We start from the raw sequence: 14843 nt of genomic DNA on the forward strand, positions 1-14843 counted from the left end.
GTTTCATCCCATCCAATGATATCCCGGTATGTATGATGGTTGTTTCATATCCCTCAGATGTGCTTCTGCTAATCCATACACTGCAAAGTTTTCGCTCTCTAATTGCTCCTCAATCTCCTCCCACTTTATTCTGTTCCTGCCCCCCTGCATGTTTATGAACCCTATGTTAAGCTGTTTCTTTTTCCTAGTCCTGCGAGGCTTCCTCTCCCCCTCCGAAACCCTCCCCTGAGTATCTACATTTTGGCCCTCATTCACACCGGCACCCTCAGGGCTCCAGGACCCCCCAAAAAATGTACGATGTGACGTCCAATCCTATCACCTACCGTGCTCCCAGTGATTCCACTGTTGTGGATGCCCCATGTAAAAGGGTCGGAGCGAGACTCGTAGGGTGTATCTCGAAACAACCCATTCTGATTTGAACCCTTCTCGTTTGAACCCGTTCGCAAAACGCCCTTCTCGTTTTAACCTTTCGCATTTCAACCATTTCTCATTTCTACCCGTCTCATTTCAACCCAATCTCATTTGAACCCTTCTCGTTTGAACCCATTCCCGAAACGCCCTTCGCGTTTTAACCTTTCGCGTTTCCGGCCTTTCTCATTTGAAAACGTTCTCATCTGAACATCGTATTTCAAACCAATCGCTTAACGCTCTTTGCGCTTTAACCTTTTCCTATTTATGCCCTTCTCGGTTGAGCCCGCTCTCACTCAAATATTTATTGTTTAATTAAACTCCGTCTCAAAACACGTACGTGGCGTTTCAAGCTTTTTAGAGGGCTCTTGAAATTCCAACCAGTCTCTCTTTTTCTGTGTTAAAAAGAAATGAATAAAAATAATGGAGATGTTGGCACTGTTAATAACAGTGCCGGCTGCTCCATAGCAATTTTGATTTGATAAAAAATAACCAGATCTAAAACAAAACAAGCACGCAATCAAACCAAAATCCCGCCAGAGTTGCCATTGCACATATTATTACAATTCTAACATGTTCGTCGATCCAATTTCCTGGACTACCTGTGCCAGCGTGCACCGATGCGTTAATGTCATGTTCCACATCAAGGCTAACTGGCAATCGCTTACCGCCCGCACCGGCAGCATCACAACGCAACAGCCGCGGCAGGTCTCTCGCCCAACTGTGCACCTTGTCGCGCACAAAGCGCCGCCGCCACCACTCAAGACCACGTGAAGAGCACCACCAGCAGGGAGTGGCCAACGATCCTGTGCCCACCCCCGCATGAATCATTTTAACCCTTTTGTATAGGGTACATCGCATTCGAAATATGTTCACAGAAATATTTTATTTTGCATACCGTCACGTTACAAACGATTCGCAAAGCATTATGCCATTCAAATCGTATGGCTAATCGTTAGGCTACTGAACGGCTATTCTCGAGACGCATAGTACAAAACGTCTTTTTACCGCAGAATCAGTCATCACACCTTAATGCGATCCCATGCTCGGTAAAGCTTTATTCTACAGCTTTGGTCCCACAAGATGGTAATTGGTTAAACTATCTAAGATGACCGCAGCAACAAAACACGAACCACTCAAAGGCCACAGAATACCTTCGCCCTCCTTAGGAAGCCACAAAGGGAGAGATCCTGCCAATGGCAAACTCGCCCTGCGGCAATTTTTTTTTTTTTTTTTTTTTAATGTGCGTGCGATGATGCGTGCCTTGAGGGCTTCCCTACCAGGCACATATTTTTTCTTCATTTCAGTCATGAATCATCGGATGCAAATTATGCTCATCTGGCATGCCCTGTGAGGATATTGAATTATTTGCAACCGGTGTCGGAGTGATCGTACAGACCTACGATCATTGTATATTTGCCTATGTGTCGTCCGCCATGCCGTGGATAGGCATGCACTCTAGATGTCATTCTCCACGTAGCATTTCAAGGCATAATAAAGCTTTAGGTGCCTGGACTTCATAATGTCATTGGTTCCTTTATTTCGGTTTCCCGTGAGTGTATAATGAAACTATTGCTTTTCCCTAGCCTGATCATGTACAAGGTTAAAATGAGAAGAGTAGTTTTGAGAATGGTCAAAAACAGAAAGTATGTTGTTAGTAAGTTTGAAATGAGAAAGTTTAAAATGAGAAGAAAAGTCTTTTTAAAATGGTCAAAACCAGAAAGTATGTTTTGAGAAAATTTGAAAGGAGAAAGGTTCAAAAGGAGAAAAGTCGTTTTGAGAAGGGTTAAAATGAGAAAAGTCGTTTTGAGAATGGTCAAAACGCGAAAGTTCGTTTTAAGAATGGTGCAAGTGATAAAGGGAGAAAAGCGAAAGTTGTTTTGCGCAGGGTTAAAATGAGAAGGTGAAAACGAGAAGGTAGAAATGCGAACGGGTTCAAATGAGAACCACCCGCCTCTCGTACACCACCCTGTTGACTTCCATTACTCCGTACCCAAATCGTCGGCTCGAACCCCTTATCACCCGGTTTGCTTCCACCACCCGCTTCTCTATCTGCAAAGACTGTCCCCAGACCTCTGGGACGGTGTATATTTGCACATGCACAGTCTCAGAGACCTCCCTCAGCTTACGTAACCCTAACTTTATCTGCCTGGCGAGGTTCTGGCTCCGTCCCTTTCATCATTTAGTTTTGCGTGTATTCCAACTAGGTTCTCTCCCTCCCTGTTTTCCCACACCTCATCCTTCGCTTTGGCCATAGCGTCTACCCTGCACTTTCCTGACTGAGCCACTACATTTACCCTCCCATCCCCTTTCACCCTGCCCAGCAGCCCTTCCCTAACCCTTTGTTATGTTTGAGTCTCCTACCACCAGCACCCTCTTAACCGCCGACTGCCTGTCTTCATCCCCTCCAGCTATCTGTGCTTTCTCTGCATCAACTTCTGCTGCCTTCCTCGAACCCTGCTGTACAGCAGCACTATACAGCTGTGCAGGCACCTTTCCTACACAGTCAAACACCCCGACACACATGTCTGCCGCCCCCACCGCCGTCTTCTTCTCTGCCACCTCCCCTTTTTTCTTATTAACTACTCCTGTCAGTTGCTGCACCTAGGAAGCCTTCATGTGCGCTTTGCTAGAGTGATGCCACCCTTTGTAATACCACTCGCCGACAAACCAGCAGCCATTTTGTTTCTCGGCGATAATCCGTGGGGCTTGTAACCCTCCCGGAAACAAGCACCTTATCTCAGAAGTTCGGAGCAGCGTTGTGAAACCCACTGAGGGAGGATTAGCATTTTCCCCCTCGGATGGGATTACCGATGGACACAAAGGCCACTTTAAGGCGCACGGGGACACAATGAGAGAAACAAAATGGCGGTGGAAGAGGGTGTGGGAAAGGGAAACAGGCAGTTGGCATCACTCTATGCGAAGCGCACATGAAGGCACTCTAGCTGCACCATCTCCTCACACTTCTTGTGCTCCTCCAACTCCACCTTCCACTTCTCCACCTGTCGCTCAAGTCCCGTTCTCGCCTCAGCTCTCCCGCCACGCTATCTACCTTATTTTCCCATTCCCTGGTCATCTCCTCCACATCGGCTTTTAATCAAATCTCCCACCTGCGCCTCGAGCTGCACCCGCTTCTCCCGCTCTACCCTTATCTCCCGCTTCAACTCCTGAACCGTATCCGCCCATTCCCTTCCTATTCTCCCAAAACCAAGTTCTACCTTCTCGCAACTCCGGCAGGTAAAGCTGCTCTCCTCGGCTTCTGCTACAGTTTTGAACTCCGTCTCCATCATGCAGCACCAACGGCCACACTCCACATCGGGTCCTTCTTTTACTTTAGGCTGCGCATCCTTCTTCTTTCGCGTATTCACCATTGTCTACCGACACACAGCGCGACCCCACGACAAATATCCCACCCAAACTCAAACCAAGAAAGCCTGTGTACGCCTCTGCCCTCACAACCAACTAGCCCGCCAAAAATTTCAAACGTGCAGGTGGTTCGGTCTCGTGACTCTACCTAAAAACCCTGCTGAACACCGACTATCGTATCGCTACTTTAAACACTGCTTTTTATTTTCTACTTATAAAACCACTAGCATAATCAAAAAATGCTTTACAGTATTGCTGTAAACCTGGAGGATCAACCCCAATGCGGTGTGCCTCTTGCAAGCGCGCAACACCACCAACGAAAAAGATTCAACAAGCAAGCCTATCCTATCGCTACTTTAAAGGGACACTGACACCCCCCAAAATTTTTTTTTAATTTTTTGCTAGGCGCTTCATTATGGTGTCGGAGGACTACCCAATCAATATTTTGCAACAGAGTAGCGTATTTTTTTAATAAAGCCAAAAGACGCAACTGCTCGAAATCGAAACCGAAACCCGATGGAGGTCGGAGAAGTGGAGAGAAGAGAGTGTGTGGCGGAAGTCACGTGGCTACACCCGACCGTGTTTTTTTTTTTTTTTTTTTTTTTGTTCTTCTTCTTGGTAGCAGACGACATGCGGCGTATGGGAACTGGTCGCCGTGGGATTCTTTTGCAGTTATGTATGTTCCGCTCGTTGTTCTGTACTCCAAGATGAGTTGTTTTGTACATTGAGGAGTTGGAGATGAGTAGTGAGTGCCCGTGGTGGATTTTGATCGGCTCCGAAAAGAATACACCCAAGATGTTGCGTGAAGAGCTGGCTCACATGTCCTGCGTCCGAAACAGAAATGGCACTGTGCGACAGAGTTTCCGAAAGATCAACGGGATCGGGACCAATGGCTGGCTGCAATTCCTGTAGACCATTTACGGGCACCTCGGAAAGCGGACGCTACCTGATGAGTATGATTGCATACCTCATCATACGTCACCCACCTCACTTTTCACCCTCTTCACCATCCCATCATCATCGTCCCACACTTCTCAAGCCAAGAAGCCTCGCATCGCCATCATCGTCTAGCTGGCCACATAGGCACATATGTGTACGGGCGGAAACGCCTTCTATGCGACCTGTACTTAAATGTACAAATAAATATCTATCTATCTATCTATCTTGCATTTTGTGGAAAGTGATTACATTGAGTTCGCAGGTGTCAAAAAGGAAATCTCATACCATTTAATTCAGCGACGTGTCGTCCACAACATTTGTTTCTTATATTGTTTTTTGTTTCTTCAGTGATGATTGTAAAAAAAAAAAAGAAAAAGATATGTAAACATCAAAAAATGTTTGAAAAAAAAAAAAAAAAAATAAGGTTTCACGGGGGATCGAACCCGGTCCTACCGCGTGCGAACTGGACGTCTTTCCCACTGAGCTACTAGGGGATCTCTTTACTGGTGGATATCTTTCCTTAGTAATAATTCAGCCGGTAAACTGTAAGTTGGTAAGTTTGCTGTCGATTTTTCTCTAGCAAAAGCACTCCCGGGTCGAAGTCGGGATGCACCACGCATTGGCGACATTCTCACCTAGTAAAGAAATCGTACGCGTGCATATTCAAGTCGAAGTAGACACGTCGCGCTTGACGTTTGCGCGAGCGATGTCTTCAGCCACAAGAAGGGAGCGACGGCTCGGCGACGTCTTCGTGCAAATCGGCTTGGTGGTCGGGCGTGTCGTACGGGATGAATACTAATTCTTTTGACCAGTCCCAAATTTCTCTTTTAAAGGCAGACAAAATTCGCCGGTACCGCGAACGACAGTTCTGAAATAGTCGTCCGCTGCCATCGCCGTCCCTGCGAGTCCCACGATACGCGAAACGACGCACGCACAGAATGCTTCCGGTTGTCTGTGGAACTTTTTTTTCAATCAACGTATTTGCAGCTTTTTAGAAGCCACAAAAAATGGGTTTCATATTTTTTTCTATTTTTAATATTGAGTGTGTGCTTTCAGTGACCCACGACTTTGATTAAATTTGGTGGTCGCATCGATACCTTAGAAAACGTCCCGTGACCGCGAGAAAGAGAGTGAGCGAGGATCGAACCGGCCAGTTCTTGATCGGCGGTTTTCGGGCGGAAAGAAACCGAATTTCGAGCTGCAAATTCTGTTCTGGGTAGTTGAGCTCTCATATGTCACGTACAACTTAAAACCTCGGCGAGCATAAATACCCTGTCAGTGTCCCTTTAAACAAAAAAGAAAGGCTGCTTTCTACTACCCCATAAACACACCCGCAACTAAACTCAATACACCAAAAATCACTTAGCTTCGCAGGAGCTCTGGGAAACACATCTTCTGGTACTAAGCGTAGCGCTCTCCCCACGGGTCTTTTCTAAACAACGCCACGTCATCCATCCCGCCAACCATTCAAACAAAGCCACGTGGCCCAGTCACGTGGCACCGTTGGCACCGTTGCGTGTGAAACGAACTCGCTATTATAGCGAGTTCGTTTCACACGCACTGGTACCGTTCGAGTTCTCTCCCAGAATGCATCGCACTCACAGAGTGTTGCACGGAAAACTGGACTCAAACGAACTCGCCAAATGCACCGAGTGCACAAGACTGATGCTGCCGCCATCTATGTTGTAGAAAAGGTACCGACTTCAAACCGAAACTAGCGCCTTTCTGTTCGGAGTGGTGCGTGGGAATGCGAGAATGCAGTCGCTACCAACGTTTATCTACAAACGTTGGTCGCTGCAACCTGTAGTTTATAGTTGCGATGACTTCAAGCAGCTAGGCTGCCGTAGAGATAATTACAGACGGCGTAAATTTCCGCAACCAGCTGTCTACAAAGCAGCTGGTTGCGATCTTTCAATTCTTATAACCGTTTACACTGAAGAAAACTGATGATGCTGTCCGAGCAGAAGCTTGATCCGTTTGAGCATGGTAATATGCGTGAACCATTGAAAGGGTACGGCTTAAAACTAGCCTGTTGGATTATCCAGCAAAACTGGGACTTTCGATTTGGATCGACATTATCGGTGGATTAGATTAGCCTTGGTGAGGGCGTCGAGAACGAGAGCTTTCTCGAACAAAATACGACGGGGCAAGTTAGCTGACGTAGGTAAATGTTAAACGTGATGATGTTGCCCAATCTTCGGGTAAAGTCTCCATCTTTAGCTTTCTCTGATGCTTATTTGGCAGTCAGAGGTTTCTGCTGGGGGAGTTTTGTCGACATATGTTAAAATTTTCGCCCGCACACGGATGGTGATAGACATCTCGGGAGCCGCTGTTGCGTTTCTTCTGAGCATTTCTTTACACACTGGTATATTTCAGCGTTTGTACGGCAACAGAGCGACTTAAAACCTGCAAATAAGGAACGGTTTGTCAATTTCTTCCTTTGTGAAATAGCAGACGCTCACAATTCAAGCTCGCGTTTGATTTCGTTGCCCGCGGGACGCGATTTCTATCAGAAAATCTACTTTTTTTTTTTTTTTTTTCCGTTTGGTTCCGCGACACATTGTAGCAGACGAACCTCGTCGTCTGCTCCCGCTCCTCGCCGGCCCCACCGGAGCGAGGCATGACGGGATTGCATTTTGGCGCACTCCCGATTTTCTCGGTGCAGCGAGTGCATGTACGCGTGGGGTGTCAGCGCTGAAACGAACTCGGAGAGTGCAACTACTCGTGGAGTGCCGGCCGAAACGAACCAGTTCCACGCTGCGAGTGGGCACGCGTGGGCACGAGTGCCGTGAAACGAACTCGCCATAAACTATAAACTATCCTATCCCCCAGTCCCTACTGCTACCAAAAACTACCGTCCCTATTCCATGCACAGCTAAATAGTAAAAGAAAACAAAAAAAGTACTTAGCTTCGGGAGCTTTCGAAAACACGTCGAAAACACGCCCGGGCCAATGTTGCCGTCTTTATGGACAGCGTGGCCAGACCTCGATACAAGCATGTCTAGGTTTGGAGAATTTTTTTTTATGCAAAGGGTTATTTGAATTTTGTGAACAGCTGCAGACTGCAGTTAACAGAAACTAATTCTAATCACTGAAGAAGTTAATAAATTAATTTTTTTTTGTAATGTATTAACTAAAATAACCAATCAGCGCTGCCCTTAATGCATCTCTTAGTCATCACCATCCAATCCAAAGCCAACTGGCCAGCCTGTCGCGCATGCGCACACGAGTCGAACCTCAATACAAGGTTCGTCGATCTTTCCACTAAAAGTTCGAAAAAGTCGAACCTGGTCGAGCTCGAACCTCGGCCGGTTCGCGACACCCCTACTTCTTTCCACTCTGAAATGCTTCCAGCCACGTTTGGCGAGTTCACGGACATAATTACAGTTGCGCACACAGGGACAAGGACTGTAACTGGAACTATGTTCAATAACAACCAACTCGCCCAACTGTCTACTCTACTAGAGTTAACGACCTCGACCTCTCTGCGGCTCTTCCTTTTCGTCTTTTCGCGTTCATTGTGGGTCGAAAATAAAAACGGCGAAATATGCTAATCGGAAAAGGGCGACACGTCACGTCCGGACGCTCGCTGAGGTGCCTGGATCAATCCACTTCGACTGGTGTGATTAGCGTCCTATCTCGCCCATATATCAAAAGTGGTCCCAATGTGGCAACAAATGACGTCACAGAAGCCGGAGTGTCATGCTGTTGCCTGTCGCAATCCTGGCGGTTGGCCGTAGAAATGCTGGCGAAAAGCACGAGCGAACGCGAGTGTCGCTGTCGTCACGGCGACCCAACTTCCGACTACTGCAGTTTCCGTGGACTGGCACAGTAGAGAGCGACCTGCAGCAGAACAGGCGTCTGCTATTTGTACCACAACTGTTGAGATGCCGCCAGGGTCGCGACCGGCGACAGCATGACACTTCCATGACGTCATCAGGCGGAAATCGAGGGACCACTTTTTTGGCCGCGGTAAACACACCAGTGGAGACGCGTTCCAGGCACCATAATTCTGAGGCGTCGTCTCCCTGCGTCGTCCTCCTCGGCGCGCGACTTTTTTTAATACAAAAATAAGCAAAAACTTCCCCCCACGACGCGCGTCTTTCCGCTGTATGCTCTCCCCCTCTCACCCCGTATATCGTCTGCGCCGCCGAGTGGGCTGTACCATAGAGTTATTATAATGTACGCTAGAGGTTCAACTGGCGCTAGTGTCTATGCGACTTCCGTGACGCAAATTGAAGCAGACAGCAACCAGTCTATTTTTGCGGTGCTCCTGTGCATTCCTATGGGAAAACGCGCGTGCATTTTGCCTCTTCGCCGGAAAATAATACGGAACACTTTGGTTATTTGGGTCGTACCGAATAGTAGGTACCTTGATTAACACTGTAAAAGTGTAATTGCTTTAGTTAGCGCATTTTTCTTCATCAGTGGCCGATGTTTAACTTCGCTACATTTCAGTCCCAAACGTGTGTTCCGCAGCAGGTGTGTAAAAACAAGCGACGATTCGAAGCAAAATTACAATCGAAAGGAGTGTAGAGTGTATTCAAGGCTCGCCAGCATTCCGGTGACGCTTATATATTGATAATACGCCAGTCCTGTCACTACATAAAAATGACCCCGTCGTGCATGAGCGGATAAAATCCTTCAAAACGTAGAGAATAAAGTCCGTGGGCTATAAAAGGTGTCTCTTCGTATTGTTTTCTCTGCCGGGCAGCTTTTATCGGGCACTTGTTCTCAAAGATTTCGAGCGTGCGAGTGATATTTTGAACGTAGAACAAGCAGCTTCGCTCAGAGCAGAAAGAATAAAGCGGTACTTACTTATTTAAAATAGGAACAGATTACGTGGCCTTCAATTTATATTGATCGTATATGCACGTGTAGTTACTGATCCAGTGTTACTGCGTAGTTCTTGCCGTCTTTCTTAATTTCCAGATGTTCTTCGTTCGTTTGGCACGTATATCCCCCACGCTGAAAAACGCCGACGTCGTGTTCGCGCTAACAGTGTCCGACAGTGCACATAAATACGCGTACGAAGCCGTTTTAGCACCGTTTTTAATGCGATGAATTTAAAAGAAAAACACCGTAACTGACCAATTATTTCGTCGGCCTGGCTGAGAAATGTTCCAAGCTACCTAGTACGTGCGAATTATTCGGGATATTTGCTCTTATGATCGAGCGCAGAGAGAAAATGCACTCACTTTTTCCCATAGAAATGCATTACCGGAAGTCAATTTTCGACTGGTTGCTGTCTGCTTCAATTTGCGTCAGCACTCTAGCGCCACTTGAACCTCTAGCGTACATTATAATAACTCTATGGGCTGTACCTAGCATCCGACTGACGTGCAAACTCTGTTTAAAATCGCGTCAATTCGGAAATATCAAGCACAGATTTTGGTATTCCAGTTATCGTGTAATACTATGCTACAGGGTGAAACAAGGAGACGCCAGGCTCTTTAAATCGACCGGAAAATTCGCTATAATAGCGAGTTCGATTCACGGCACTCGTGCCCACGCGTGCCCACTCGCAGCGTGGAACGGGTTCGTTTCGGCCGGCACTCCACGAGTGGTTGCACTCTCCGAGTTCGTTTCAGCGCTGACACCCCACGCGTGCATGCACTCGCTGCACCGAGAAAATCGGGAGTGCGCCAAAATGCAATCCCGTCATGCCTCGCTCCGGCGGGGCCGGCGAGGAGCGGGAGCAGACGACGAGGGTTCGTCTGCTACGATGTGTTGCGGGACCGAACGGAAAAAAAGTAGATTTTCTGATAGAAATCGCGTCCCGCGGGCCACGAAATCAAACGCGAGCTTGAATTGTGAGCGTCTGCTATTTCCCGAAGAAAGCAATTGACAACCCGTGATTTATTTGCAGGTTTGAAATCGCTCTGTTGCCGTACAAACGCTGAAATATACCAATGTGTAAAGGAATGCTCAGAACAAACGTAACAGCGGCCCCCGAGATATCTATCACCATCCGTGTGCGGGGGAAAAATTTAACATTTGTCGACAAAGCTCCCCCAGCGGAGACCTCCGACTGCTCAATAAGCATCAGAAAAATCTAAAGATGGTAACTTTACCCGAGGATTGGGCAACATCATCATGTTTAACATTTACCTACGTCAGCTAACTTGCCCCGTCGTATTTTGTTCGAGAATGTTCTCGTTCTCGACGCCCTCACCAAGGCTAATATCGGATCCACCTATAATGACGATCCAAATAGAAAGTCCCAGTTTTGCTGGATATTCCAACAGGCTAGTTTTAAGCCGCACCCTTTCAGCGGTTCACGCATAATACCATGTTCAAACGGGTCATGCTTGTGCTCGGACAGCATCATCAGTTTTCTTCAGTGTAAACGGTTATAAGAATTGAAAGATCGCAACCAGCTTCTTTGTAGACAGCTGGTTGCGGAAATTTACGCCGTCTGTAACTATCTCTACGGCAGCCGAGCTGCTTGAAGTCATCGCAACTATAAACTACAGGTTGCAGCGACCAACGTTTCTAGATAAACGTTGGTAGCGACTGCATTCTCGCATTCTCACGCATCACTCCGATCAGAAAGGCGCTAGTTTCGGTTTAAAGTCGGTACCTTTTCTACAACATAGATGGCGGCAGAATCAGTCTTGTGCACTCGGTGCATTTGGCGAGTTCGTTTGAGTCCAGTTTTCCGTGCAACACTCTGAGAGTGCGATGCATTCTGGGAGAGAACTCGAACGGTGCCAGTGGGCGCGTTCAGTAGCGCCTCCCTTGCCTCCGAACGGAGTGCCTCGAGTTGGAGTCATCGGAGCGCCTACTGAACGGCAAAAAAACCCGCGGCTCCAAACCTGCTTCTACGCAACTTCCGCTTCCTCCCCTGCGCCAGACGGCCTCCGAATAAACTGGAAGCAGACGATGGCGAGCACGATCGCTTTTATTTGACCCCGGTATTGAAGAAGTCTTTACAAGGTCGTTGAAGAACAAGCGGGTGATTGTACACATCAGCGCTGCTGTTCGAAGCGATGCAACGCGATCGAGCCCTTCGCTTGGCGGTGCAAAGCCGACAAAAAACGTCGTCAGCCCACGCAAAATACAGAGCTCAGCGAATCTACCCCGCCGGTTGCGATACTTTTATACGGCCATAAGTTTGTTCTGCCCTTCGTAACGAACTTATTCGTATACACACGGGAAGTTCGGCCGCGCTCGGCGATCAAGGTTTTGTCGGCCGAAGCGAGCCTCAGCCAACGTGCACCCCGATTTTGCTACGCAAACAAAACATTAATCGGTATCATGCTCTGCGTGAGTGTCCAACCGGCTTCCAAAGTCGCGTTCATACCCTGTTTTGCTCTGTTGAGCGCGGACAGGACTATCGTCAATTACCGAGTTTCCGTGCAACGGTGATCAAGACACAGCGTCAAATGAACGTTTGCGTTGTTTATTAGCATATTCAAACCAAACAAAATACGGTCCAATGCATTTTCCGAAAGAGCCTTACCTGAAAAAGATATTCGAACGCGTTATTCGTCTTACCTAGAGCACTTTTCATTAACAAAAGCGAGCAAACCGCGCACCCGCGACAGAACCGAAGCAGTTTATCCCGCCATATTGTTTGTTTTTTCCTCTTTTAGCGCCGGAAATCGTCACCAGTCAGGAAATTACGTCATTTTAGCTCCTTTGACTCTACGTGCACCGTCTCCGGACTCGGTGCTTCGGAGCTTGACTCCGAAGCCCCGGAGTTACGTGCACCGGAAGTAACTTTTGGCCGTCCAGTGGAAGGAGTCAGTGACTCCTTGACTCCGGGGCCGCTACTGAACGCGCCCAGTGCGTGTGAAACGAACTCGCTATTAACCTATCGCGCTACGACTTTGTGCAGCGTTGCCCACAGATGGTGCATTTTTTTTTTTTGTAAAATTTGCGAAGAGCGAACTTACCTGAGGAAAAAGTAAAGAAAGAAAAAGGCTTAGCTCCTATGGAAACGCAGCGACGCTTTGTTGTTTGTTTGTTTGTTTATTTCTGGGGTGACGGGAAAGGGTGGACACCAGGAGATTGTGGGCCTCCGTTGATGGGGCGAGTCACTGGGCGCGTTAAGTTAACGCGCTCGAGCGCGTTCCAGCGGTCAGAGTGCACTCAAGCTAAACTAAACGACGTCGTCTCACTTTTGGTGCACGGTGGCGGAGCGCGCTCCGCGAGCTCCATCGTCGGAGATGGTGCGCGAGAGCTCGAACAGGTCGGTTTCCGGTGAGATGACGGCGTTTCCGCTCTCGCGGCCAGTCTCGCGGTTACTCGCGGTGGTTTCATGCGGTGGTTGCGGTGGTCTCGCACGAGACGGAAGAATCATCAAAACTCAAGCGTTTTGGGCTCCGGGCCGGGCCGCCGGGCCAATCTGGATCAGAGGCGTCGGGTGTGCGCAATCCTTGGCAAGCGAGTTCGCTTCCGGACGCTCCGAGGATGAAACCGTGCTCGCCTCGCCAAACGATCGCCGACCGCACCAACCGAACCCCGCGGCCGAAAGGCTCCGGCGCAGCCAGGAACGGCACCGAGGTAGGCCGGTCGTGGGTAGGAGCTGCTCGTTCTGCGCTACGATGCAGTGCTCGGAGCTCTCGGCGTCGTTGTGCTTGTGCCGAAGCATTTAGGGACTCCCTCAGACGCGCAAGTCGCGCCTGCTTGGATGCGTGGATACTTCGACGGCGATCGCTTGGCAGCTCGTGCAATCGTTCCGTCATCGTGGAAAATAAAAAAAATAAAAAAGCATGGTGCTGGTGTAGAAAGGTTTGCATACATCCTTCAAATGCTTGTCAAAGTTCTTCATGTACCTTACCGCAATTTCAGGATCAGGCGAGCCAATAAATTCGGCTATTCAGCCGTCATTCTTTAAGGCTTTTTTGGAATTCAGAAGGCGTTCGGCGTACCTTTAATCGCCACACCAACAGCGTGCAGCATAAATACAAGCTCTTGTTGTTGCTGTCGTCTTTGCGCAGTTATTTCATCGAAGTCGTCGTCGAACAAACACTTCTCTGACGGTGCGACGAGACGGGAGCCATGTTTAAGCGCGCGCCGAAAAGCCGGAACCGGAAACGTTAAAAAAAATAGGCGTCAGATGGCGCCTCGGTACCATAGTGCGCCGTTAAGCTACGCCCCGAACCCGCGCCACGCGCGCTCGAGCGCAGATGTCCGGAGTCTGGAGCTCACCTGGTGGATTAGGGAAGGGGATGAAAAGGGAAATAGGAGAGAGTAAAAGAATGAGAAAAAGGGCAATCTTTGCATACTGTGAGTGCTATGCAGAGAGGCTCAAGAAGGGACATAAAATGTTCAGCAAAGCGCCACCGCAATAATGTCACCGTCCCCGCCACGCCGGGAGCAGACCTTGAACCGACCGCAAGGAAACGCTCCATCCTTCCTCCGTGCCCTACTGCCCGGGAGTTTTTGTTCCAGCTCGGTATACCACATGACGGTCGGCCAAAACGTCGCCCCTCCTCCTTCTCCGGTGCGGCCCCAGCCCTGCCCCGGCAACGCAGCAACAGAAACGGCACCGCGGCACCGCTATGTTAAAACTCTCTAGTCACTGATTCGCTGGAAACGTGATCAATTACCGGCGTCTGGCCGACTCCCTAGTAAAGTCAAAGTCTGTCTTCAAGACCTGTTTCTCGAAGGAATCTCAGAAGTGCACGGAACGCTCTTTCTGTCGCCCCCCGGTGACCCTCAGGATTCAATATGTCGCTGACAGTGGCATGTACAAGTCCTGCTTGGGCGTATCTCTGAAGGAGCGTTCTTCTGGGTTCTTCATGAGCAGGGCACAACAGGAGCGCGTGCTCCGAATCTTCTGGATCCCCACAGTCTGGGCAGTTGGGGTCTTTTTTGCGGCCCATCTTGTGAAGCCGCTTTCCCGTGTATGGACACCCAGCCCGGAGTCTGTGTAGCAGCGAGGCGTCGGCACGTAGAAGGTTCCGAGGAATCGTTGGAGGCGGCTTGCCAATCGCCACTCCAGGATGTGGATGAAATTGCTGAAGTTCAACATGAATTAATCGATGCGCCTCGTTGAATCGGTCCAAGAGAAACGTCGGCGCCTGATCATCATGGGCCCTTGCAGCCAATGTGTCTGCTCGCTCATTGCCGGAAATTCCAACGGGAGAGGGGATCACTGCATGGCGAGGGTCCACCCT

Source organism: Ixodes scapularis, unplaced genomic scaffold (genome assembly GCF_016920785.2).
Source record: "Ixodes scapularis isolate PalLabHiFi unplaced genomic scaffold, ASM1692078v2 PGA_scaffold1__304_contigs__length_218370807, whole genome shotgun sequence".
Lineage (NCBI taxonomy): Eukaryota > Metazoa > Arthropoda > Arachnida > Ixodida > Ixodidae > Ixodes > Ixodes scapularis.